The 26,496-nt window shown below is 43.2% G+C and overlaps 1 protein-coding gene across 1 annotated transcript in view; it reads left to right on the top strand.

Annotated features, from left to right (window-relative positions):
* The first annotated feature begins 18,313 nt into the window (after positions 1-18,313).
* Positions 18,314-26,496, top strand: part of ANXA4 (annexin A4) — a 67,103-nt gene continuing 58,920 nt past the window's right edge. The window contains exon 1 of the mRNA XM_069943158.1: positions 18,314-18,483. The gene's annotated coding sequence lies outside the window, so the exon portion shown is untranslated. The remainder of the gene's footprint in view (positions 18,484-26,496) is intronic.

Below are 26,496 nucleotides of genomic sequence, written 5' to 3'. Positions count from 1 at the left end.
ACAGCAGCATCTCAGTGGTTAGGTACCACATCCTGGTCATATCAACATTGGATCAGCCCTTCTTTGAAAAAATAGTGGGTGTCAATCAGTTATCTTAGCTTCACTATAGGTAGAGTGTAACAGGGGAACAGTTAAAGGAGAAGTCTGGCAAAAATTTTTATTAAAGTATTGCATTGCTTCACTTCCTGGAAAAAATGGTGATGTCACGACCCGACTCCCAGAGCTGTGCAGGCTGTGCAGCCACAGCACTCACAGCTCTGGGAGTCGGGTCGTGACATCACCATGTTATCCAGAAAGTGACATCACCATTTTATCCAGGAAGTGACATCACCATTTTATCCAGGAAGTGACATCAACAATTTATCCGGGAAGTGAGGCCTTGATGCAGTAGTAAGTGCAGGAAAAAAAGCACTTTATAAGCATTTCCCGTAATAAGTGTATATTGGGGATTTGTATATCTTTTGGGGGGCAATACAAGACTTTAATAAAAAATTTTGCCGGACTTCTCCTTTAAAGGAAACCTTGCATTCTGGCCCCCGGGGCAGAGCCTGACCGACCCTCCGGTAGAGCCCAGATACTTACCCTGTCCTGCAAGTCTGGCTCCAGAAGCCGGTCCCGCCGCAGAGAAATTTGTGGACAGCTGGTCTGTGCGAGGCATATGTAAATAAGAACAGATGAGTCCAACGTTCATAGGAAATCACTGGAGCAGACCTTCGAGCGGCGATTTCTCAGTGGCGGGACCGGCTTCTGGAGCTGAACTTGCAGGGCAGGGTAAGTATCTGGGGCTCTACTGGGGGATCGGGCAGGCTTTTTCCCCGGGTGCCAGGAAAGGTTTCCTTTAAATGACAGTAACAGTAACCAGTACTCTGGTGGAAAAACTGTGTTCAAATCAACTAGTATGCCCTGCAGAAAGTGATGTATTCTTTCCTGTCTGACACAGTGCTCCCTGCTGCCACCTCTGTCCATGACAGGAACTGTCCAGAACAGGAGAACTTTTCCATAGGGATTTGCTACTGCTCTGTCATTATTACCCATTTATGCAATAACTTTTTAGGTGTAAAACAGATGACCTCATCACAGATGGATACTCCATAGTAATGTAGCTGGAGTCTATAGGTAGGAAGGACTCTGTAGCATCAGGGAGTGAAGGCATTACATCGTCATGGTAAAGTAACGCTCTCTGATGGCTGTGCAGATACATTACAGGGGGGCCGGAGGAGAGAGGTGAGACGTAAAAAGGTTTGTCCCATCAGGCATACCTGGGAATCATAGTAGGGGAAATTGTGTGGCTGGCCATGACTTCCCAAACTCAATATCATTAGGGTACAAATCCTTGCTTGTTGAGGAAGCATCTACATTGGTTTGTATTACCTCCATATGCAGTAGGAAATTCTCCAAGGCGAATACATCTATTGTGGTCACATATACTGAACACCAAAATGTGAGTGCACTGAATGCCATAAAAATATACTGTAAGGTTTATGGGTGTCAGTGGCAGATATATGCAACTGTATAGACTGGCATACAGAACTCTATAAGCATAAAATGACATCAAGTACTGAACATAGAGCTTGAACGCTGTACAAACCTGGAAACCTGGCCTTACGGTGCCTAATATAGTGTGAGAACACAGACCAAAAGTAAAGGTGCAAAACTTCAGCAAGCTGGACTGTGTCATCTTCCCTATCATAACTCAGGAATACTGGCTTCCATCCAACCACTCATGTCAATGGTAAATCTATTCATCTTCTTGCAGTTTATACATTAAAAGATTACAGCCTATGTCCACACACAGTAAAGTAAAAGCCATTCATAATGTAGAGTAATCTATCTGGTGCCTTGCCACAAGCCTCCACGCAGATGGTAAGAATAACTGGTTACTTCATTACCGGTCAATAAGGTTAGCTTCCTCTGTTAATGATGAATTCTTCTTTTATTCCTTCACGTCTTTATCATTAGTGACAGTGTAACAATCCAATGGCCCCAAACTAAGAACGGTGACCTCCGCACTACATTATAGATTCTGATTGATCTGCCTGTATGTGATCCTGTGGTGATTGAAGAAGAATAGTCTATTGTGTTGCAGAGTGTATTGTACTAGGTACGGGAGTATATATATATATATATATATATATATATATTTATATATATATATATATATATATATATATATATATATATATTTCTATGCATAGTATAATGCTGGATGACATCAAACTGTGTCTGCTTTTTGTGTCTATTTAACAGATCCATTGCTTTTTTTTTTTCATCTATGTCTGATTTCCTACGGGAAAAAAAAGAACGTATCCATGCTTGTGCACGTTGCATGGATAGATGCAGACCATAGAACAGCTTATACCTTGCCGGACGCTCAAGAACGCAGTATTTATGTTTTATAAACCTGTGCTGATATAGAGTTATATGTACATTTTCATTTAGATAGTTCAGTTTATCTTCCCTTAGAAAACCTTCAAACAATCTTCATACAATAGAGGTTAAACTTACGTGCCTAGATTACTTTTTGACCCCTTTTTTTAACCCCTTGTGTCAGACCCGGAGATAAGACCCTTACAGTAAGCTAGAGCGTACAGCCAGCCTCCCGTAGGCGTGAGCTAGAGCGTATGGTAGCAAGGAGCACGCCAAGGGTGTCCCTGGCGACTGGTCCGGCCGGTTGCTAGAGACACAGCTTTTGTTGCTGCCGCGGCCGAGGCTTCACCACCCCCGGCCGACCAGCTCAGGTGTAATGTATTTTGACTGACTGACTGGCGGCCGGCACTGCCTGTCAGCTTTGCATAGAGGTCTGGAGCTGGGACTCCAGCCTCCATAAATATCCTACCCTATGTGTCCTGCCTTGCCTGCAATAGAGCCTCAGTACCTAAGTGTCCCTTGAGCTAGCATTTATTCTGACTGATTTGCTGGTTCCTTAAATTCTGTTTTTGGCTTCCTAACTTCCCCTTTGTCTTCTGATTTGGCACTACGACTACCGACCGATACCGACTCTGCTTGTTGACTACAGTCATTTGTGTTTGTCTGTTTTGTCTGTGTTTCTGTGTTTGCACCTGTGCAGGTTAGGGACTGTCACCCAGTTATCAGCTGCCACTTAGGGCAGTAGTGGTAATTAGGCAGGCACAGGGCCTTACCTGTCTTGTGTCCTCCTGTCCCCGACAACAACATTGTAGGGGCTGGTGTTGTATCTTTGTATTCTTTGTTTAAACTGTCATGTAAAAAAAACTTTTCACACACAAAAGAGACATGTCAAAAGTTTATATACAATTAGTTATATTGTTTTTTCCCTGTGTACAGGCGGCATAGATGGGCTCCATTGAGCACTCCTACCCATTCATGCTAGCAATTGCTGGGGGTCTCAGCACCACCAATGGAAACTTTTAATGTCTTTATGTCTATTTCTTTCACTGTAAGGCTATGTTACCACTACGGGATCATGGCAGGGCAAGGCGTCTGTCTCGTAATATTGATTGATCATGATCATTATTTCGGTCAATATTACGAGACAGTCGCCTTTCCCCACTGTGATCCTGTAATGGGAACATAACCTAAAGCTTCCATTCCAAAAAGTGTGCTCACACAGTGTTGCAGGGATCCTGGTGTGTGTGCTGTATGAATTGCTATATTACTAGCTTAAATCTATATTTGCAGTAAGTGCAGTTCTTAATAGTTGCTAGAATGAGTGCACCCGTTTTATTTAATGTGCGCATTTGATGTCCCTTTTAACTTCCAGACACAATCCAAACTTCTCTCTTAACATGCACTCATATGCCGTATATTTGTTAAAGCGACTCTGTACCCATAATCTGACCCCCCAAAACCGCTTGTACCTTCAGATAGCTGCTTTTAATCCAAGATCTGTCCGTTCAGCAGGTGATGCAGTTATTGTCCTAAAAAACAACTTTTAAACTTGCAGCCCTGTGTCAAATTGGCGTGGCCTACAGTGTGTGTCCGCCCTAGGATTGCAACGCCTCTCCGCCTTTCTCATCACTAGGAATGCCCCCGGGCAGGTATTTTTCCTATTCCTCACCTGAACACTACACAGGTGCCTTAACGATCCAGGTCATGTGCAGTGTTCACACAGATTTTGAATAGGAGAAATTGTTTTTGGGGCATTCCAAATGATGAAGATAGTGAGGAGAAGGGACGGAGAGATGTTGCAAGCCTAGGGCATAAACACTTTAGGCCACATCAATTTCACACAGGGCTGCAAGTTTAAAAGTAGTTTTTTTTATGACAATAACTGCATCACCTGCTAAAGGAACCCCAGGACATATCTTGGATTAACCCCTTCCCTCCTGGGCATATTTTTGTTTTTGCGTTTTCATTTTTTCCTCCTCGGGTTTAAAAGGCCATAGCACTTGCATTTTTTCACCTACAGACCCACATGAGCCCTTATTTTTTGCGCAACTAATTGCACTTTGCAATTACAGACTTAATTTTTGCATAAAATATATTGTGAAACCAGAAAAAAATTATATGCACAGGGAAATTGAAAATAAAACGCAATATTTTTTATTTGGGGTGGTTTTGTGTTTACGCCATGCGCCATATGGTAAAACTGACTTGTTATGCATGTTCCTCAAGTTGTTACGATTACAACGATATGTAACATGTATAACTTTTATATTATGTGATGGCTTATAAAAAATCAAAACCATTCAAAAAAACTAAATGTTCTTTAAAATTGCTCTATTCCCAGGCTTATAGCGCTTTTATCCTTTGGTTTATCGGGCTGTGTAAAGCGTAATTTTTTGTGCCATGATGTTTACTTTCTATTGTTACCTTACTTGCGCATATATGACTTTTTGATCGCTTTTTATCACAATTTTTCTGAATTTGATGCGACGAAAAATGCGCAATTGTGCACTTTGGGATTTTTTTTGCGCTTACGCCGTTTACCGTGCGAGATCAGGAATGTGATAATTTAATATGTCATATTTGACAGCTGCGTCTAACTGTCGTAATTAGCTGGCGCAGTCGATCAGTGGCACCCGCTAATAGCCGCGGTAAGCAGATGGGATTGCGGCGGTCCAGAGCGGGGCCAGCGCGGCAGCTCTCTGAACCTTAGCTTCCCCCCCCCGCGCGTGCCGGTGCATCCTGCGGAGGGAAGAGGTTAAAAGCAGCTTTCCGAAGGAACAAGCGGTTCGGGGGGTCAGGTTGTGGGTACAGAGTCGCTTCAATATCATGCGCCCTTCTTTTTTTTGCAAAAAAAGAGCCTGTGGAGCCTAATTTAAGAGTTGTGAAACACAGGACTAGCCAGATATCCCTCCGGGAAATGCCCAGCCAAGGGGTGGCTCCTGTAGGGAAACCATTAAAACCACCATATTAAGTGGCCCTATAAGTCAATGTAATGACAAGGGAAAAACCAAGGCCAGGTATCCATACACGAACGGCTGTTTCGGGGTGTTGCCCCTCATCAGTGTGGAGCAGGATTCTGGCTAGGTGGGAGCAATGCCTAGTTGAGCCATAAGAGAAACAGATCGCTGATCTCAGGGAGACCAGCCAAAGATAATACTCTCGGCTGCTGGTTAAAGCTTAATACAGTGAAATCCTAGGTGCATTGCGAATATTCAAAAAAGAAGCCTGCAGAGCCTCATTTAAGAGTCTTGAAGCACAGGACTAGCCAGATATCCCTCCGGGAAGGACCCAGTCAAGGGGTAGCCACTGTAGGGAAACCACAAAACCACCACATGCTTCTTTCTTCTGGACACAATCTAGAACATGCACACTTGCAAGTGGTATTATGCTTTCATGCTTTCATAGATATACAGTAAGTCAATTGCACTGTTCCCTGGTTCCCCTGATGAAACTGATGACTTAACAACAACATGTGTTGGGCCCTTTCTCTCTAGTGCCACAATGACCTTTTATTTTGTACATATGTACAATAGACTGGGTTTGGTATATGGTTCGGTACATATATGTTTTGAAGTATTTGTGTCAAGGTTCATGTATTTTTATTTGATAAATATGCATTCCTTTATTTGATCTATTTGTACCCAACATTTCTTTGTTACATTGAATCATTGTATTGTGTTATTGCAGTTAGTGTCCCTCTATGTTGCACTAGTGTCATGGATATTTTCCAAGCATCCATGTGTATGTTTTTTATAAATGTTTTTCAGAATATTTCATGGTCTGATTATAAAATAAAGGTGTTTTCATCTTGACATTAGGCCCCGTTCCCACTGAGCAAAGGTAGCGGAATTCCGCGGAACAGGGCCTTACAAGTAGGTGTGCACATCCTTATGTGCTTGCTTTATCTTTCTTCCTCTTTTTTCATGTTTTGCACTTAGTATGTCTTTTTTCCCCCTTAACAATAGGTGTGGTTTATGTGGTGTGGTTCTTCTGTCTAATATATGATTTGCAAACAAAATTTGTGCGCAACAGCACTCAAGGGAAGGGGCAGGGCTAAATTGTTCTCACGTTATGTTCTGCACAATTTGTGAGAAAATTTCAGTTTTCATAATTTTTATATAAAAGGCGATGAAAAAGGACATACAATGATACCATGTGTAGTAAAGGGGTTCTCCCATAATAAATATTTTATTTCTTTGCTAGTTTAGGAAAAATATAGGAAGTTTTTCTGTGTGTGTCTAGGTATAGATGGTCTCCTTGCCGGGTCAGCTGGTACGATGGTGTGGTAGCTGAGTGGGTCTAGGGTCACTTGGGCACTTGTCACGGTAGCCGGGAGTGGTATAGGACCCACCCCGGATGGTTTGAAGCCTCACCAACGAAAATAAGGTTTTAACCCAAGTGTACAGGTGTGTGTGTGCACGCGTGCAAAAAGAATACAAGAATACAATCTTGCAAGTGACTCATGTGCTCGTAAATGAGGTAGAGATAAGGTGATATGAAGAAGAAAGAGCTTTGCAGTAAATAGTGTAGAGAAGAGGATTACCTGAGGGGCCTTGTCCTATGTAGAAGTGTACTCTGCCTTGAACAGTAGAGGTGTATAGAAGACATATGGAGAATACTTGAACTCACAGATGAACTCTAGTCTGACTGCCTTTTGCCCCCTAGTTGCGGGCTTCCTGTCCTAGGTGGGTAGTACAAGCCCCATACCTTGTTAACTGGGATAAGCTGACTTCCAAGACTTCCCAGTTGTCTGGCACTGCACAGTAGAATACCTAGGTTTTCCGTACCTTTCTTCCACTGGGGTCAGTTCCTATGACTCCTGAAGTAACCCTACCTTGCACTTTTAGAGAGGTTCCTGGTGTGGAAAAGGTGTTCTCTGTGCAGTTTCTTTCCTCTTGTAGAGTTCTAGCACTGCATAGTGGTTCTGTTGCTCATGAGAAAGAACTGTGGCTTGCTTGCTTAGTTGTGTCCCTGTGAGTATTCCAAGTACATGTGATATACGGCCCCTAAATACATTACTAGGGAAATATAGACTTTCTCTTAGAGGTGAAATGTTGTAATGCATTGCTGAAATAAAGGAAATAAACTTTTTACCAAAAATTAGTAAGGATTTGATATTTCTTCTCTGTAAAGGCTATGTTCACACCACGTACATTTTATTGAAAAGAACGGCTGTTATTTTCAATGAAAACAATGGCCGCTCTTTTCTGAAATGTGTTGCATTAAAGTCAATGCTAACAGCAGCTGTTGTTCACACAATGTATGACATGTCAATTATTTCCGGCTGTTGTGCGTCAATTTCAATGCAATTTCCAATGCAACAAGGACCAATGTTTCACACTCAAAACAACAGCTAATGTTTTTAAATTCCAAACAATGGCCATTGTCCGTACATTGTGTGAAACATAGCCTTATAAAATGTCTAAATCAACAGTAGATGTGATATAAAGAAAGTTTTCAATATACATTCATTATTTTTTTTATCATGCTGTAAAACAAAGTTATACTTACCAGAAATCCAGGTGCAGTCTCCTGAAGCTTTTTAGTGTTGTGATGGTTGAAAAAGAGACTAAACACATAAAGCCCTGTCCAGTTCAGAGAGTCAAAGCTCAATGTGTCCATCAATCACATGACTGGCTTCTCTGTGAGCGCTCAGATGGCCTGGGAAACATGGGACTTCCTGTATTTACTGCTGATTTGGGTTTTAAAAGTTATAACGACATTGACACTTTAAATGTCTGACCACCCCCCCACCCCCCAAACCGCTTGTGCCTTCGGATAGCTGTTTTTAATCCAAAATCTGTCCTGGGGTCCGTTCGGCAGGTGATGCAGTTATTGTCCTAAAAAAGAACTTTTAAAGGGGCAGCCCTGTGCCCAACGGCCGGGGCTTAGAGTGTGTATGCATTAGGCTGGCACCACCTCTCTGTCCCTCCTCCCCACCCTCCTCATCATTAGGAATGTTCCAGGCAGATTGCCTCCTATTCATCAGCTGTGTGAATACTGAACATGGGCTGGATCGTTAACCACCCTTGCAATGTTCAGACAGGAGAAAATGTTCCAGTGGCATTCCTAATGATGAAGAGGGTGGGGAGGAGGGATGGAGGGGTAGTGCAAGGTTAGGGCACAGATTCTCCAAGCCACGGCCGTTTTACTCAGGGCTGCAAGTTTAAAAGTTGTTTTTTAGGACAATAACTGCATCACCTGCCGAATGGACCCCAGGACAGTTCTTGGATTAAAAGCAGCTATCCGAAGGTACAAGTGGTTTGGGAGGGGCAGATTGTGGGTACAGAGTTGCTTTAAAAGGAATTTACAGTGTCCTAGGTGAAATGTTGTAACACACTGCTGAAATAAAGAAAAAAAAACGGTCTTTACTAAATTAGGAAGGATGTGATATTTCTTCTCTGTGATGACTGTTTTAATAGGAATTTACAGTGTCCTGAGGGTCATAACTGTATGGGGTGCTGAATCAGGAAATTGATACAAGAACATCTCCAATTTACCAAATGTGCTTAGAACAGCATGCAAATTTATATTCTATATTTATCTAAAGAGTGTGATGCTGAGAAGAGAGGACAGGAGAGTCCATAGAAAGTACAGCTGCTGGAAGAGTACACATGCACAATGGCTATGTGCAGTGCAGTGGCCAGGCCGCCAACCTTATTGTTTATTTTTATTTAAAAAAAACACTAATAATTTTATGTTAATATTGAAACAAAAGTGCGTGGTATTAGGGCAAGAGAAAGCTGGTACTTGTAGTCTCTCCAGATGTCATAGTGGCTGGAATGGCTCCAAGTGTCAACATTGTCAAATGTAGAAGGAGAGGGGGTGCTCGATAATGGTTATCCTTGTCCCCTAGCTATCACTGTCCGGAGTGGTGGTAGGTGGAAGGCCTGCTATGGTACATGTCCAGTTGGAAATAAACACCAGGGCTCAAAGAATTGCTTCAACATGGGCAACTTTTGTCATCTCCATTTAAAGGATAGAGACACATGGGGGAGATTTATCAACAATGGTGTAAAGTGAAACTGGCTCAGTTGCCCCTAGCAACCAATCAGATTCCACCTTTCATTCCTCACGGACTGCTTGGAAAATGAAAGGTGGAATCTGATTAGTTGCTAGGGGCAACTGAGCCAGTTTCACTTTACACCATGTTTGATAACTCTCCCCAGTATATTTATAGTGGGGTAATACAACTGTTAAATATCAATTTTGACCAGAGTACATCTTTAGACTGTGTTCACATGTTCAATTTTTTTCTGCATTTTTCACACATTAGGGGCAGTATCTGCATTCCTCTCTATCTATGTGAGCTGCCCTCCAAGGATTCAACCAAATTGCAGCCAAAATACAGTAAGGATATGTTCACACAGAGTAAAATTGCGGGATTCTGCGGCTTAGCTTTGCCGTCTGCCGTCTGTTTCAATAATAATTTCAAATCATTGGGGAATTACTCTGAATAGCTCTTAGGTCAAGGAGACACGTGGTACCTTACATATATGTGCCTGTGCTTCCATAAAAAAACACTTTTATTCTCCTGTGCAAAGTGTCAAAGAGTCATTCCCTAGCCCCTAAAGTGCTGTAAGCTGTAACACCAGTCTAAACCTGGCCCCCATGCCCCATTTACTGAGAGACGCATGCTGTATCATAGTCACAAAAATCTACCCCAGTTCTCCTCATAGCTAGTGTAGATTTTCTTCATGATTTACACCTGCCAGCAGGTGTATATTATAATAAATCAGGTGCGGCAGGAGGACAGGCCTCCTTCCTGCCTTGCCATGCCGCCCAGTCGAGCAGGGTGTAGTTTGAGGAAAAAAGTTACAGATGTTTGCTTGAAGTACGCCAGACCCACATTTGATAAATTACCACCAGTGTGAATAGGCCCTTATTTTATATAGTAGATAGAAGAACCCTCAGAATGTGGTCCTTACTGGCTAATATTAAATAATTCTAGGTAAATAATTGACTTCCATAACACTATGGGAAAATGGCAGAATGAACTGCGATCAATATGTCACATGAAAAGTAAAAAAGAAATCACCCATCTTCAGATCAATTACTTTCTGTAGGCTCTGAACCTGGCTCCTAGCGTCACATTAATAGGTAACTGAGTGGTCATTGTGTAACCAGACCTATTTGTGACCACCAGTGCAAGTTAGAAAATCCCCTAGTGACGGTACCCTGACCTCTAGATGCCATGCCGGTCATTGCCCAGTATATGTCTACAGTCAAGAACTGGGAGATACTAGCACGTACCCGTGATCTGATGCATGGTCTTTTAGACAGGGCTTTCACTGTGAAAATAAATCAACAATTATGTAACGGCCTTAATGAAGTCAATTATTAACTAAAAGCCATTTACGTGTTTTATGACAGTACTAAACCATTAGACAAACTTCTACTGTGTATTCTACTCTGAGCATTGGGCCAAAGGTATAACTTCTAAAATATGCAGTGGGGACCCCAGCCTACCATGTGTCACTTAGATTGGTGTAATCTTATGTGGCAGAAGGACCTATGGTTACCAGAGTGAGAAGGCAACCTCTCAGGTTTGTGTAATGTGCCCAGAGATTTATTCCCTTACTTCCACCAGATGCCATTTGTGATATAACATGGTCAGGAACATGGCCTGCCGCGTTCTATAGATAAATGAACGTACAGTGATACCCCTATACTGAATTCATGTGAAACCGGCCTAACCACTATATTGCGGCCAACGGTGACAAAACTCTTCACCTACTTGCACAAATAGCCACTAAACTGTAATTTGTACTACTTTCTTTCTATAGTAAAAGTAAAATTGAGCTTCTTTTCAATCTATTTCTAATAAAAAAAAAGAATATTGATGTCTTAATAAAGTGTACCTATCATTTCAGGTCACTTCCGCCGATAAGCTGCCATGTGTCAACATAAGAAGATACAAAAATTCTGGCCATTATATAACCTCAACGCCCAAACAACACCCCCTCTCTGTCTGCGCCCTGCGCAAACAAACTTCATGTCGGACGGAGGTCACATGAGTTCTGTCTCCTAAGAGGGGGCCAGCAAAAAGAGCACGAGACACAGTAGATTGCAGGGAGGCCAGTTTTCTTTATTTCCTGGATGTCAATCAACTACCAGTGCTGCAGATTTGCACAGACATAGTAATACATTATGTAGATACATCTATATAGCTTTTAATATACTTTTTAACAGAATTTTTTTTTTACCTATCTGGAGAACCCCTTTAATTTGTTGGTTGAGTTGAGGTGGTTGATGGTATCTCATCCCTATGAGGTTTTCCATATACGTAACACACACATGCAATGAGATCTATCCTATCTCTCCATAGCACTCCCTCAGTAACTCCACTAGTTGTGATTCTGTTGCCTATACACTGCACACACACACACACACACACACACACAGATGTAGGGATCCTGTTCTCCTGTGTTTCTATACACACCCATGGATGCAGCACAGAGGGCATTACAGAGCAGTACTGAGCAGTCTAGGCTTTGACTAAAGCCTAGAGGTGAGATCTAATGTGTACAGGTAACTGGTGTGTAGTCTCTTTGCAGTATCTGCTGTATGAACTCATTCCTATTCCCAATTCGTTATCTCACCCCTCTTCTTTCCAAAGACTTGTATGGGCAGTATTTCATCCAATCTCTCAGAGAGTCTGTCTTGTAAACATAAAGGGGAATTAAACAGAGAATAAAAGTTTGGGGGAGGAATATAAAAAAAAATTCTTATACTGTATGTTACAAAGTTTGGTGCATTCTCTCCTAGTGATAACACTGAATGCTTACTTTTATGAATCTCTTTGACTTAACACACCAAGTTTTTACTTTGGCCACCTGCCATGTGTTTATTATAGGTGTAAATTGATCACAATACCCTATGAGGGGGTGCAATAGAATAGGATGATGAGACAATGAATAGGCATCAAAGGTCAGTGACCTATGTTAAGGTCACAGGACTTCTAGATGACCTCTGATAACCTGATATTTCAGTACTGGGTCCTCAGTCTCTGATATCTATTACACTATACACAGACATGGAACTCTACACCCAGAGTATGATTGGGCCATTGCACACGGCCACAATAAAACTCAGTGCATTGTTTAATTTAAAAAAAAAAGTAAATGTAAAAGTTTAAATGTAAAAGTTAAATAATTTTATGTGAAAAAAAGAGCCAAGTATTATAGGACAGATACCTTTACTGGATAACTGGAAAAAAATATAAATTTGCAAGCTTTTAGAATACAGAGGCCAATTACAAATTATTGGGTTATAAAAGAGCACAAAGTTTATGAGACTCTATACTAAAGCCACCCATAGATTTTAGATAGCTGTCTCTCCTGATCCTCCTCAACAGGGAGAGGGTGTGTTCAGATTATAATATGGGCCCATAACTTCAACTTCCCTTATCTCCTCCAGTAATATAGGACCCCCTTGGGAGCTATGGGTTTCAGACAGCTGTCAGAAGTGCCCATACCAAAATCGTCTAGGCTGCAGGCAGTTTTAGGCCGGTGGCATAGAAGTGAGTAGTAGTAGTAGAAGAGAATGTTGCATCCCAGCACAGGTAGCGTAGTGACCTCATCACACACTCCCTGCACCGGGTGTGTCCTGAGAGAGAGAGTCGCAGCATGGGAGCCAGGAGAGGTAAGTCCACTGTTAAATTAAGTGACTGCAAACTGTCGAGAGGGAAGAAAATACTTTTGAGTATCAAAACTACCATATGGGTGCACTAATGAAGAGAGGGGATAAAAACGCTGCTAGATACCTCAGCTTATCTCCTAAAGAACAAAGCAATTGGCTTTGGCTGTCCAGGCATGATGGGAATTGTAGTTTTAAAATATCTGGAGGGCTGTGGGTTCCCTATCCCTGTATAGATGGTGCAAAGGAGTTAAAGAAGAAGTCCAACGGGGAGAAAAAAAATCAGGGCAGGGGGTGGAGGAACATAATGAAGACGGTATATATACTGTTCCCTGTTCCCACACAGTGCTGTGTCCTGTTCAGGGCACCCATCAGCATTCTTCATATCTCCCCCCTGACTTGTCATGACTTGGTTGACTGGGCCGGGACACCACTGCAGTCACTGATTGGCTGAGTGGGCTATATCACACCCTTTTCCACTGTGTCATTACCCGAAGCTGGGAGAACATTACATCCAGTGGGGTACGGAAGCCTGGTGATACGACGCGGGTCCAGTAACTATACTTTTATTATGTGTCATTTTGAATTTCGCTGGACTTCTCCTTTAATTCCATACACAAACACTTTCTGCTCTCTGCTGCTACCTCTGGTGGACAGCAGTACTGTAGATTAACATGCTAGACTTTCCTAAAACTAGGTGGGGCTAGCATAAAACATCATAGACCTTAAGTCTTGAGTCTAAATAGTTATCTTAAAGAGGTTATCCGGGATTAGAAAAAGCCCAGCTACTTTTTTGCAAAGAAGAAAACAGCCAAGCTTTTCTAAGCCTCCATAATTAAGGTGACGTCACGCAAGTTAGTTGCTAAAGACTAAAAGGATCACATATAAACAGGACTGGCTGGTTATGTTAACCTTGAAACAGTTAACTCCTTAATCACCATCTACCTCCTGCCATTTCAGGTACTCTTGTTGGGGAAGATTTATCAAACATGGTGTAAAGTGAAACTGGCTCAGTTGCCCCTAGCAACCAATCAGATTCCACCTTTCATTCCTCACAGACTCTTTGGAAAATGAAAGGTGGAATCTGTTTCACTTTTCACCAGTTTGATAAATCTCCCCCATAGTGTTATCTGCACTAGGAAAATGCTTTCGTCACATCTTGCTGGCTAGGATCGGGCGCCATCTTGGGTCTGTAATGTCTTAGCATCAGGGCATGTAAGAGGCTAGGAGGCCACATTTTCCCCATCCCACTTCCCGTTTCTTGCGAGATCCGCTCACTCACCAAGTGTGGCAGAGAGAAGGTGGCCTCCTAGCCTCTTACTGGCCCTGATGATAAGACAAGGCCCACCAAGCAGACGTCACGCTGGACATGTTATGGACAAATCACTATGACCTCAGCGCAATATTTCTCTAAATACACACTTTGAATAAAGAAAATGCATCAAAACTGCAGATAGTGTGAACTGATACCCACCATCTTATGAGTCTGAATAGTTTAGTAGTAGTTTTTCCTCTTTTTCCTCTTTTTGGCAGTACACCGTTTTCACTGGTACCATGGTCTCTGTGGCCTGAATTGATATGCATGAAGCCAGAGGGGCTAGCAGATGAGCAGCTTTCTGCATGCACCATTCCAGTTACCTGAGAAGGTTTTACATGAGGCACATGGCCTCTTTTTTCTGCTTCTTATTATTTAATTTAGAATGCTGGAGTCTAAACATCTTACTAGAGAATCTCAGGGGAACTAAGATGAGAGAACTCATGGGAAATGTAGGCATCTTTAGGAAATCATTTCTGTGATGAATCTGCAATCAAAATGGCTGGTAACCCCATACCTGCCACGTCAGCAAAACAAAAACAGGTGAGCACAAGACATACACAAGAAGCTTTACCTATTACCTTTTATCCTGTAATAATGACCAATACTGCCCTATATAAGCCATATAGTTTTGCCATTACCATTAGAAATATTATTCTGATTGCTGTAAGGACATGATGAAGATGTAGTATATATAGCAGAGTACAAGAGCCATTAGAGTAATCTAATCTAAAGATAGAGCAATTAACATTATCTAATTTTAGCTTATATGGGTGAAAAGTCAAGTCTATCCCAATTTTCTCCACCTGTTTGCCCAGTTGACTAGATATGGCTGACACAACTTTATGTATAGTCAGGTCTTATACAAGAAGCCAGGCATTTAATAACTGCGCTCAACATACCAGACAGGAGCCTTGGGTTATGTAGTTTAGTTCTGCATAAAAGTTGCTTTCTACAAAGCCGACATTCATTTAGCCTCATGGTTAATAATTGATGAGGTTATGTACAAGGCATAGATGGGGCGCAGGTTTCTTCTTTTGCTCAGAGCAGTTCTGTCTGCTTATTGTGGCCATTACTCAGTCACGTTGAGTGTTTCTGTGATGTTGCCAAAAAAGTTTGAGAGTGCAGATGAAGAAGCAACTGTGAAGTGAAAGAAATTATAGTGTTATGTCTATACTATATAGGAGTATGGTCTAGGCAGGGCCGTCTTAACAGCATTACGGGCCCCTGGGCAGAGGTGCGAATTGGGCCCCCCCCCCAACCGCCACCATCAAATCCCCCACATCTTTGCATATAGTGCCCCTCATAGTAGCCAATCCCCCCATATAGTGCCCCCCATAATAGCCAAACCCCCCATATAGTGCCCCCCATATAGTGCCCCCCATAGTAGCCAGTGCCCCCCATAGTAGCCAGTGCCCCCTTAGTAGTCAGGCCCCCCCCATAGTAGCCAGTGCCCCCATAGTAGCCAGTGCCCCCCATAGTAGCCAGTGCCCCCTTAGTAGTCAGGCCCCCCCATAGTAGCCAGTGCCCCCATAGTAGCCAGTACCCCCATAGTAGCCAGTGCCCCCCATAGTAGCCAGTGCCCCCCATAGTAGCCAGTGCCCCCTTAGTAGTCAGGCCCCCCCCATAGTAGCCAGTGCCCCCCATAGTAGCCAGTGCCCCCATAGTAGCCAGTGCCCCCCATAGTAGTCAGTGCCCCCCAAAACAACAAACCAGTTACTCACCCGTCCGCCGGCACCAGCAGCTCCTCTCCCGTCAGCGCGTCACTCCCGTCATCCTCCGGGCACAGGCAGCGGACAGAGACGCTGCCTGTGCCGGAAGTGTCCTGCAGCCTCTATCATGAATGATAGAGGCTGCACAACACTCCGGGACACAGGCAGCATCTCTGTACCCCGCTGCCTGTGCCCGGAGCATGACGGGAGCGCGCTGACGGGAGAGGAGCTTCTGGTGCCGGCGGACGGGTGAGTAACTGGACAGCCCGCCCAGCCCGCCCCTTCTATCGCTGCTTAGCTGAGCCGATCAGAAGATCAGGAAAGTGCTGCTCATTGCACTTTCCTGGGCTTTTGATCGGCTCAGCTGAAAAGCGATAGAAGGGGCGGGCTGGGCGGGCGGAGGGGGTCGCTCAGGGCCGCTCACTATGCATATGCATAGTGAGCAGCAATAGAGGGGGCAGGCGGGACGGCTTCCTTGCGGTGCTCAGCCCTGCTTGGAAGCCGTCTTTGCTTTATAGGACGCACTTAGTTTTATAAGTGCGTCTTATAAAGCGAAAAATACAGATATGTCACAAAGGGCAGGGGCCCCCTAGGATGCAAGGGCCCCCGGGCAGCCGCCTACCCTGCCCAATGGGTAAGACGGCCCTGGGTCTAGGCATTCATCTACCTTTCTATACAGACTACTAGATAACCCTGTTCTCCCCTGCTTGCGGAGATCATTTTGACTCATTGTCATTGTTACTAGAGATGAGCGAACCTGAAGCATGCTCGAGTCCATCCGAACCCGAACTTTCGGCATTTGATTAGCGGTGGCTGCTGAAGTCGAATAAAGCCCTAAGGCTATGTGGAAATCATGGATATAGTCATTGGCTGTATCCATGTTGTCCAGACAACCTTAAAGCTTTATCCAACTTCAGCAGCCCCAGCTTATCAAATACTGAACGTTCAGGTTCGGATGGACTCGAACCCGAACCCGGTTCGCTCATCTCTAATTGTTACCAAAAGAAGCTTTCTAACACATTTACATTGAATAGGGAAAAGAGGTCCGATTTGGGGCTCGACATTTCTCCCAGTGTCGGTATTTTGAAGAATAATTACTTTTATTGCTGCGGAGGGGCAGGGAGTCAAACTGTTGTAACCTTGAGTATCCATGCCCTAAAATCTCCCTGCCTTCCTTCACTTTCAGCAAACCCCTGGGCTGGATGCAGGTGGGGAGAGAGGCGCCGCAGTCCTAGGGCACAGATGCTCTAGGCCATGCCAATTTGACTCCCTGCCCCGCTGCAGCAATAATAGTACATTTTCTTTAAAATACTGGCACTGGGAGAAATAGTGTGTAAGCTAATGCATGCGAGTATGTACTGTATGGATAAGTGCTGCGGAATCTGTTGGCGCTATATAAATAAAAATTATTATTATTATGCTGACCCCCGAACTGGACATTGCGTGAGGACCAATACAATGTGGTGCCAACGGTTTGAGGGTGGGCAACTGACATTACAGAGTCCCTTTAAGTCAACTGTTTACAACTTTGTTTTATTAGTTTTATAAAAAAAAAACTTTTCTGGTAGCTCTGGGCTTCTGTACTCTCTCTAATACAGAAATCTTCCCTCTGCCTCCTCAGGCCATATTGGGAATCACTTCTACAGAATCTCTTAAGCAAGATTGTCTGCTATTCAACTCTTCTGTTTAACACTTCCATATGCCAATGCCCTGTTAAACACAGTGACACCTTGCAGTAAGGATCACTGTGCGTACAGTATGAGAGGGTCAGCGTGTAGCAGAGTTAAAGGAGAAGTCTGACCAAAATGAAAAAATCCGCCCGTGTAGCATGCATTCCTGCTCCTGCAATGTCATGACCCGGCTCTGGAATGCTCACTTAGGCTAGGTTCACACTGCGTTTTCAGCATCCGTTTAACGCATCCGTTTTTTGCAAAAAACGCATGAAAAACGGATTGCAAAAAACGGATTCATTTGTGTGCATCCGTTTTTCCATTGACTTCCATTATAAAAAAAAACGGATCCGTTTTTTTTGGCGGACCAAAACGGACCAAAAAACGTTGCTGACCCTATTTTTGTGGACGTTAAAAAAAACGGATCCGTTAAACGGATGCTGAAAACGCAGTGTGAACCTAGCCTTAGCCAGTCAGTGACTGGGACAGGACACCACTTCCGTCACTGACTCACTGAGTGGGCCCTTCCCTTCCTGGTCAGTGAACTTGTGACGCAGCGCTGCTAGGGCACAGATAAGTGTACATTCATTATTATGTTCCTGCACCAGATTGTTCTTTTTGGACAAACTTCTCCTTTAAGGGAGGAATAGGCGATCACCTCCTTCAAAACTACTACATTCTCTTCTGCACGCAACAATCCCCTGCAGACAGGATCCATGCTGGGGCATTATAAAGAGTAAAGTGGTGCAAAGCTACCAGAAAATTACATTTTTAAATAAAGGTAAATTACAAAGGTGTATAACTTTGTAAAAACATTTCATGTAACAATAATTTAGATTTTGAGTATGCCTTTAAATGTGGCCTTTTTTAGTTCATAAAAGTTAAATAGTAGCTTTAAATTTGCATAGACCAATGCCAAAAGGTACTGAGTAGAGATGAGCGAACCTGGAGCATGCTCTAGTCGATCTGAACCCGAACGTTCGGCATTTGATTAGCGGTGGCTGCTGAACTTGGATAAAGCCCTAAGGCTATGTGGAAAACATGGATATAGTCATTGGCTATATCCATGTTTTCCAGACAACCTTAAGGCTTTATCCAAGTTCAGCAGCCCCAGCTAATCAAGTGCCGATCGTTTGCGTTCGGATCGACTCGAACCCGAACCCGGTTCGCTCAACTCTAGTACTGAGATATCTGCCCACTCTTAAAGACATAAGCAACAGAGACCATATTTCTGCATGATAATAACGACTAATAGTCAAAATTACAGAGATAACTTATTCAGCCCACGGATCAATCTATTACAGTGGCCAGACTGTGACTCTATAAAAGACGTCTTTGTTGCCATGTCCAACATGACCTACCCGCTAGGTAGTGATGGAACAATTAGAATGTTTATGTACAAAGATTTGGTAAAGGGACTGCGTTTCATCCTATACACCGTTCATTTGAATGTAATGTATAGGAAGATGTGGCAGTTAACACCTGTCAGCTGACTACTATGTCATTTCCCTTTCAAAGAGGGGTGGCCTTTATTGAGACAAACCCTTTAGAACAAATTTACACATTGCACCATATTACATAATGGATTTATCCACATTATGTCTTCTGAAAAATCTGCATGTCTTACAAGCAGATTTTATTATGGATTTGCTGTCTACTTGCAGTGGATTTGCAATGCAAAAGTTAATCCTCAACAAGTCTGTGACAAATCCACATAGAAACTAACATATAACATTTGCACATTCACTGTTCACAAAACTATGTTACAGCTGTGGACGTGCAGGTGTTATTTTTTGGCTACTATTTGATATTGTTGCAAAAAAAATGTAAAGTGTCTGCCTATAACATAACTTATTTATGGCATTTGTCTACAGGCTCAATCTATAATATTAATTTGTCCCTGACCTAGTGGGTGTAGCATAACCTCTACAATGGCCTCCATACATTGTACACACACAGAAGAGGGGATCCTGCTCTCCTATGTCTCTACATACACCCTAAGAAGCAGAAGCAGCGCGGAGGGCATTTTAGAGCAGTAGTGAACAGTCCTGAGATCTAATACGGACAGTTATAATAATATTCATTTGTATAGCGCCAACAGATTTCGCAGCACCCTTCAATGACTGAGTACAGGTAAAAAGTAAAAAGTGCATAAAACTAGAGATATAGAGGAAAAGGTGAGGGGACAGCAGAGGGCGAAGCAAAATTTAGGGAATGTTATAAGCATGCCCGAAGAGTCTTTAGGGCATGCTTGAAACTGTGAGTGTTGGGAATGAGTCTAATGTCTTTGAGTAGGGCATTCCAGAAAACTAGTGCAGCATGAGACAAGTCTAAGGGGCCTATTCCACCAGACGATTATCGTTCAGATTATCGTTAAATCGTTCGAATCTAAACGATAATCGTTCAGTTGAAATGCAGTTAACGATTAACGACTGAACGAGAAATCGTTGATCGCTTTATAAGATCTGGACCTATTTTTATCGTTGCTCGTTCGCAAAACGTTCGCAAATCGTTCGCATTGAATAAGACATCGTTCGGTCGTTCGCAATAGATACGAACGCAATAGCGAATAAATAGCGAAGAAAAATGATCGCAATTACGATCATAAGTAACGATTATCGTTCCATGGAAATAACTGAACGTTTTCAGGTCTTTCGCAATAGCGGTCGTTTGAGATCGTTAATCGTTAACGATTATGCAAACGATAGTCGTCTGGTGGAATAGGGCCCTAAGAGGTGAGGGAAAGAGGTTCTGATTATGGAAGATGTTAGTGTAATGCCCCTATTCCACAGGTCGTTTAGAGGAGCAAACGGGCGCTCTCAGCGCTCGTTTGCTCCTCGTTCCCCGCTCGCTGCCGCCGCTATTCAACGCGGCTGCAGCGAGGGGGTGAGTGCGGGAGGGGCGGCGGGGAGCTGCGGGGGGGCTGCCCGGGGGATCGCTGATCGTCCGGGCAGCCCATAGGATACATCAGCATCTGCTGCCGATGCTCCTATTCAACGGAGCGACGGCAGCAGATCGCTGCTATATCAGTCGCTTGTTTTTCAACATGTTTAAAAACAAGCGACTGCAACGATCAGACGACATGAACGATGTCGGCTGATCGTTGCAATCTATTCCACCGGACGATTATCGTCCGTAGCGGCCGATATCGGCCGAATACAAACAATAATCGTTCCGTGGAATAGGGCCTTAAGATCATTAGCAGAGCGTAGAACACGAGTAGAATGGTACATTAACTTGTAAGTTAAATTTACTTGTACTGTTGATTTATGGAAATTTGTGCAAATATAATTATTATTAAAACAGTGAGGATATAACCATGTGCTGTTAAATTGCAATACTGCAAAATTCATAGAGCACAACCTGTTTTGGACTTTTGCATACTCCGTTTCTATCCCTCTAAATAACCCAATTGCCACTTTGCTCATGACCATTTACTGCTGACGCCTATGGGCCATAACACCTCTATGGACACTGTTGCTATCAGTTCCTTTGTAATGGATGAGCGGTAGACAAGGGCAGGAGGGGTCAGAGTCCCTGTTCAGGTTTACTTTGGCTGCTCTGAAAGGCATCTTTGCTCCATCTCTCCATTTGGCCAAACACTTTTGCCAAAACTTTGGGGGACATTTATTAAGCCGGGGCGTAAAAATGTCCCCGCAGCTCTGGAGCTCAGGAGACATCCCGATTTCATGGAGCCTCTCCTTACAAAAACTTTGAAACCTACGCCAGCTCTGACAGTTTAATTTTTCGTCACGAAAAATGATAAATGCAGCGGACCCAGAGTCCGCGCCCCCCGCCCCGTCCCCTCCACCCCCCTCCCCGCCCCACTGGGAAAGGTGGCGTAAAATGGCCAGATGTGAATATTTTATTTGCAAAACGGCCATTTGCAAATAAATTAAGTCGCATCTGGCCGTTTTACGCCAACAAATACAACTTTTTTGCTTGATAACTTTCCCCCTTTATCTTTAGCCCGTATCTCCTCGCCATAGCACAGCACCATGCCCTTTAACCTCTATCTCCGTCCCCAGTTGCACAGAAAATATTAAAGTAACAGTATAAAGACTATTATAAAAGTGTATGATTAAACACAACTCAGGGGTTTGTGCTGCTATGACCCTGCTGGGAAAAAAAGTAATATGAACAGTCCAAATCATATACTCCATACACCTCCTACACAGTAAGAATCCAAGAGTTCCAAGCCTCATGCATATGACATTGTCAAATAATAAAGCAAACAATGAAGCATGCCGTGACTCCCTTTTTTAATGGATTTCTTACGAATGAAATAGAAGACAAATGGAAAAACAGTAAGGGCCCATAAATTTCTACAGGAGCCATATTATGGATCGGTGCGATGCAGATCCATTATACAGTCCTAGGCAGGAGCCTCAGTGTAACGCTCTTTCTTTCTTTTGTAATAAAACGCTCTACCTCTTTCTTTTGTCATAAAAATCCGCATTTCCTGAAAAGCCTGAAGTGAATGTAAACTAGGGGAATACCAACAAGAGAAACATATTAGACAGTCCGAACATAGGTGATGAAATATGTATGGAGCATTTACAATATTCATTAGGGCAGACAGGTGTCCACAGTGAGTGCTATACATATAGACAACCTGTGTAATATGTAATGAGCTGGGAAACAATTGATATTACACAAGCTGTGCAATTAGAATAATGAAATATTAAAGTGGATAAATTAATATGCAATGAGCTGGGAACCCCAGTGTGGTCTCATTGATATATTCATTGGACAATTTTACAGCCTTTCCATAGTGAAGGTTCCACATTTTACTGTTTTTAGCAGCTTAGGAGACACTACAAAGTGTGCTTAGTGTGTACAGGTAGGAATTCCCCTAGCATGCCCCTAGACTTTTATTAAAGAGGATGTACCACCAGGTACATCCTTTTTAACCTGAACCCACGGATCGATCGGCACCGGCACGGGAAAGCCGGTGCCGGGGTCCGTTTTTTCAGACCGCCGCCCGGTTCCCATGCATTGCGCCGTTCGATCCAGCGTTACCGGACGGTGCTGAAGCACTGGAGGTCGGCCGGGCCGCCCCCAGTGGGAGGGAATTCCCTCCCCTGTATGACGCGGCTCGCTTAGAATGAATGGAGCCGCGTCATACAGGGGAGGGAATTCCCTCCAACTGGGGGCGGCCCGGCCGACCTCCAGTGCTTCAGCACCGGCCGGTACCGCTGGATCGAATGGCGCCATGCACGGGAACCAGGCGGCGGTCCGAAAAACGGACCGCGGCACCGGCTTCCCCCGTGCCGGCGCCGATCGATCTTTGAGAAATAAAAACAGGAAGTGCCGTGCTTTCCATGATAACTAAAAAAAATTATGAATGTATATTGAAAACTTGCCTTATATCACATCTACTGTTGATTTAGATTTTGAAAGTTATAACGACAGTAACACTTTAAGTCCCACAGAATAACAGTATTTGCTGGGAAAAAGGCAGAATATAGTCCCTAGTAGACATACCACAAAAATATTGTAACAGTATTTGTAACCAAAACTAGGAGTGGGTGTAAGACCCAGAAGAAGTGCAAAGATTTCAATTATTCTTTACTCTATGAAGTTCAACTTCTGATTTTGGCTTACCAATATACTGGTCCTAAATTTTGACCCAAATACCACTGTGTGCACATAGTCCAAGGCTTGGAGACCAGTGTTCACAAACTTAATACTTTAAAGTGACTCTGCACCCACAATCTATCCCTCCCAAACCACTTGTACCTTCGGAAAGCTGCTTTTAATCCAAGATCTGTCCTGGGGTCCGTTCAGCAGGTGATGCAGTTATTTCCCTAAAAAACTACTTTTAAACTTGCAGCTCTGTGCCCTAACTCTGCACCACCCCTCCGTCCCTTCTGCCCACCCTCTTCATCATTAGGAATGCCACTGCCATTTCCTATTCCTCTGCAGTGAACACTGCACAGGTGCCTTAACGATCCAGCCCATGTGCAGTGTTCATACAGCTAATGAATAGGAGAATACCTGCCTGGGGCATTCCTAATGATGAAGAGGGCGGGGAGGAGGAACAGAGAGGGTGTGCCAGCCTAATGCAACGACCACTATAGGCCACAGCCACAGATTGTGGGTACAGAGTCGCTTTAAGGACCACCAACAGGTCAGGATTTGAGGATATCCACATGTGCTGATTATAGTTATATCACCTGTAAAATCCTTAAAGGAGTACTCAGAAGAAAAATATTTAAAAACAAAAATCAACTGGTGGCAAAAAGTTATACAGAATTGTTAACGACTTCTATTTAACAAAAAACCTCAAGCCTTCCACATTCTGCAGGAGGTGGTGTTTTCTTGGCGCAGTGCTCTCTGCTGCCACCTCTGTCCATGTCAGGAACTGTCCAGTTGCTATTTGCTATTGCTCTGGACAGTTCCTGACATAGACAGAGGTGGCAGCAGGGGACGCTGTGTCAGACTGAAAAAAATACACCACTTCCTGCAAGACATATAGCAACTGATAAGTACTGGAAGGCTTGAGATTTTTCAAAATAGCAGTAATTTACAAATCGGTATAACTTCATGACACTGATTCATTTGACATTGATTTTCACATTGATTTGAAAAACATTTTCTCCGGAGTACCCCTTTAAACCATGACCTGATATAGAGGACGGGGAGCACCTATTAACAGAAGTCAGTCAGTAGTAATATAACAAGAAAATGTACTAACATCATATGTGTGGGAAGGGAAAGGTTGGCCGCAACTTTATTTACAAGAAAGAGGGGAACAATGTCAGCATGGTATTTATTTATCTACTACTTAAACATCCGCCATATCTTGCCTGCCAACCAGTCGATAGGTGGACATGTCCTGGTTGTTTAGTCAAATTCATTTAAACTCTGAACTAGAGTTTTGCTTCTGCCAGCTGTGGATTCTGATTTCAAACAAGTATTGATACAAAATAAGGCAATAAGGGTCCATTTACACAGAAAGATTATCTGACAGATTTTTGAAGCCAAAGCCAGAAACAGACTATAAACAGATCAGGTCATACAGGAAAGCCTGAAATTTCTCCTCTTTATAAAAAAAGAACGGATCAAAACGGATCTGTTTTTTTTGTTTTTTTTTTACGGACGTGGTGGTCGACCACCTTTTTGTGTCCGTCGCAAAAAACGGATCTGTTTTAATCCATTTTTTTTTATAATGGAAGTCAATGGAAAAACAGATGCACACAGTTGCATCCGTTTTTTCCATCCGTTTTTTGCAAAAAAACGGATGAAAAACTGATGAAAAAAAACAGATGTGTGCATCCGTTTTTCCATTGACTGCCATTATAAAAAAAGGATCAAAATGGATCCATTTTTTTTTTACGGACACAAAAACGTGGTTTTTGTGTCCGTTAAAAAAAAAACCATCCGTTTTGATCAGTTTTTTTTCTTTTAATGGAAGTCAATGGAAAAAGGGATCAAAACAGATGCACACAGTTGCATTAGTTTTTTTCATCAGTTTTTCATCCGTTTTTTGCAAAAAAAACGGATTGCAAAAATCTAGCGTGACCCCAGCCTAAATTCTCTCTTCGGCATCTAGTGATGGTGTATAGTTAGCGGGTGACATGATTCTGCTTAGAAAATCACATAACCTGCACATGGTTTATGATAGTTACTAGTTAAATGATGCAAGCCCATAGCTCCCCTAAGGGGAAGGGTTAGTGAAGAACTGTCAATAACTGAGAATTGGCTGAGGGTAGGGAACATTCACCCCCCCTTCCTGACCAGCCAGCGTCTCCTCTGTGGCAGCATGATCAGCAATGCCTGCATCTTTCTCCTCTGGCCAGACCTGACTAGATGAGGCCAGACCTGACCAGATGAGGCCAGACCTGACTAGATGAGGCCAGACCTGACTGGATTAGGCCAGACCTGACTGGATGAGGCCAGACCTGACTGGATGAGGCCAGAGTAGCAGAGCAGATCAGCTCCCATGCCAGGATTGTTGAGTGTATTAAGGAGGAGGGGGCAATATTTTGTGGAGTGTTTAGCAAACAAGTGATTCTCCAATTGCTGCAAAACTACAACCCCCATTATGTCCTGCTAGCTAGACATGATGGGAGTTGTGCGTTCACACGTACAGGATCCGCAGCAGATTTGATGGCCCAGAATTGATTTGCTTTGAATCTGCAGCTTCAAATCTGCGCCATCAAATCTGCTGCAGATCCTGTATGTGTGAACACACCCTAATGCTGGGTTTACACGGAACGATTATCGTGCGAATTTGCACGATAACGATCGAATTTGAACGATAATCGTACGTGTAAACGCAGCGAACGATCGAACGACGAGCGAGAAATCGTTCATTTTGATCTTTTAACAGGTTCTTAAATCATCGTTCGTCGTTCGCAAAAAATTCGCCGATCGTTCAGTGTAAACAGTCGTTCACTGATTTTTCCTGCGAGATAGGCTTAAGCGATCGCAAAACGATCAGAAAACGAATTTTCTGTACGATATATCGTTCCATCTAAACACTGATCGTTATATAAGAAAAATCGTTACTTAGAAATCGTTAATCGTACGATTGGGCGAATTATCGCTTCGTGTAAACCCAGCAGTCCATTTACACAGAAAGATTATCTGACAGATTACCTGCCTAAAATTTAAAGCCAAAGCCAGAAACAGACTATAAACAGAGATCAGGTCATAAAGGAAAGCCTGAGATTTCTCACCTTTTAAAATCCATTCCTGGCTTTGGCTTCAAATCTTTGGCAGATAATCTGTCAGATAATCTTTTAGTGTAAATGGACCCTTATGCTACGTTCACACGGAGCGATAA

This window comes from Dendropsophus ebraccatus, chromosome 1 (genome assembly GCF_027789765.1).
Source record: "Dendropsophus ebraccatus isolate aDenEbr1 chromosome 1, aDenEbr1.pat, whole genome shotgun sequence".
Lineage (NCBI taxonomy): Eukaryota > Metazoa > Chordata > Amphibia > Anura > Hylidae > Dendropsophus > Dendropsophus ebraccatus.
This window is presented reverse-complemented; position numbering and strand designations above follow the sequence as displayed.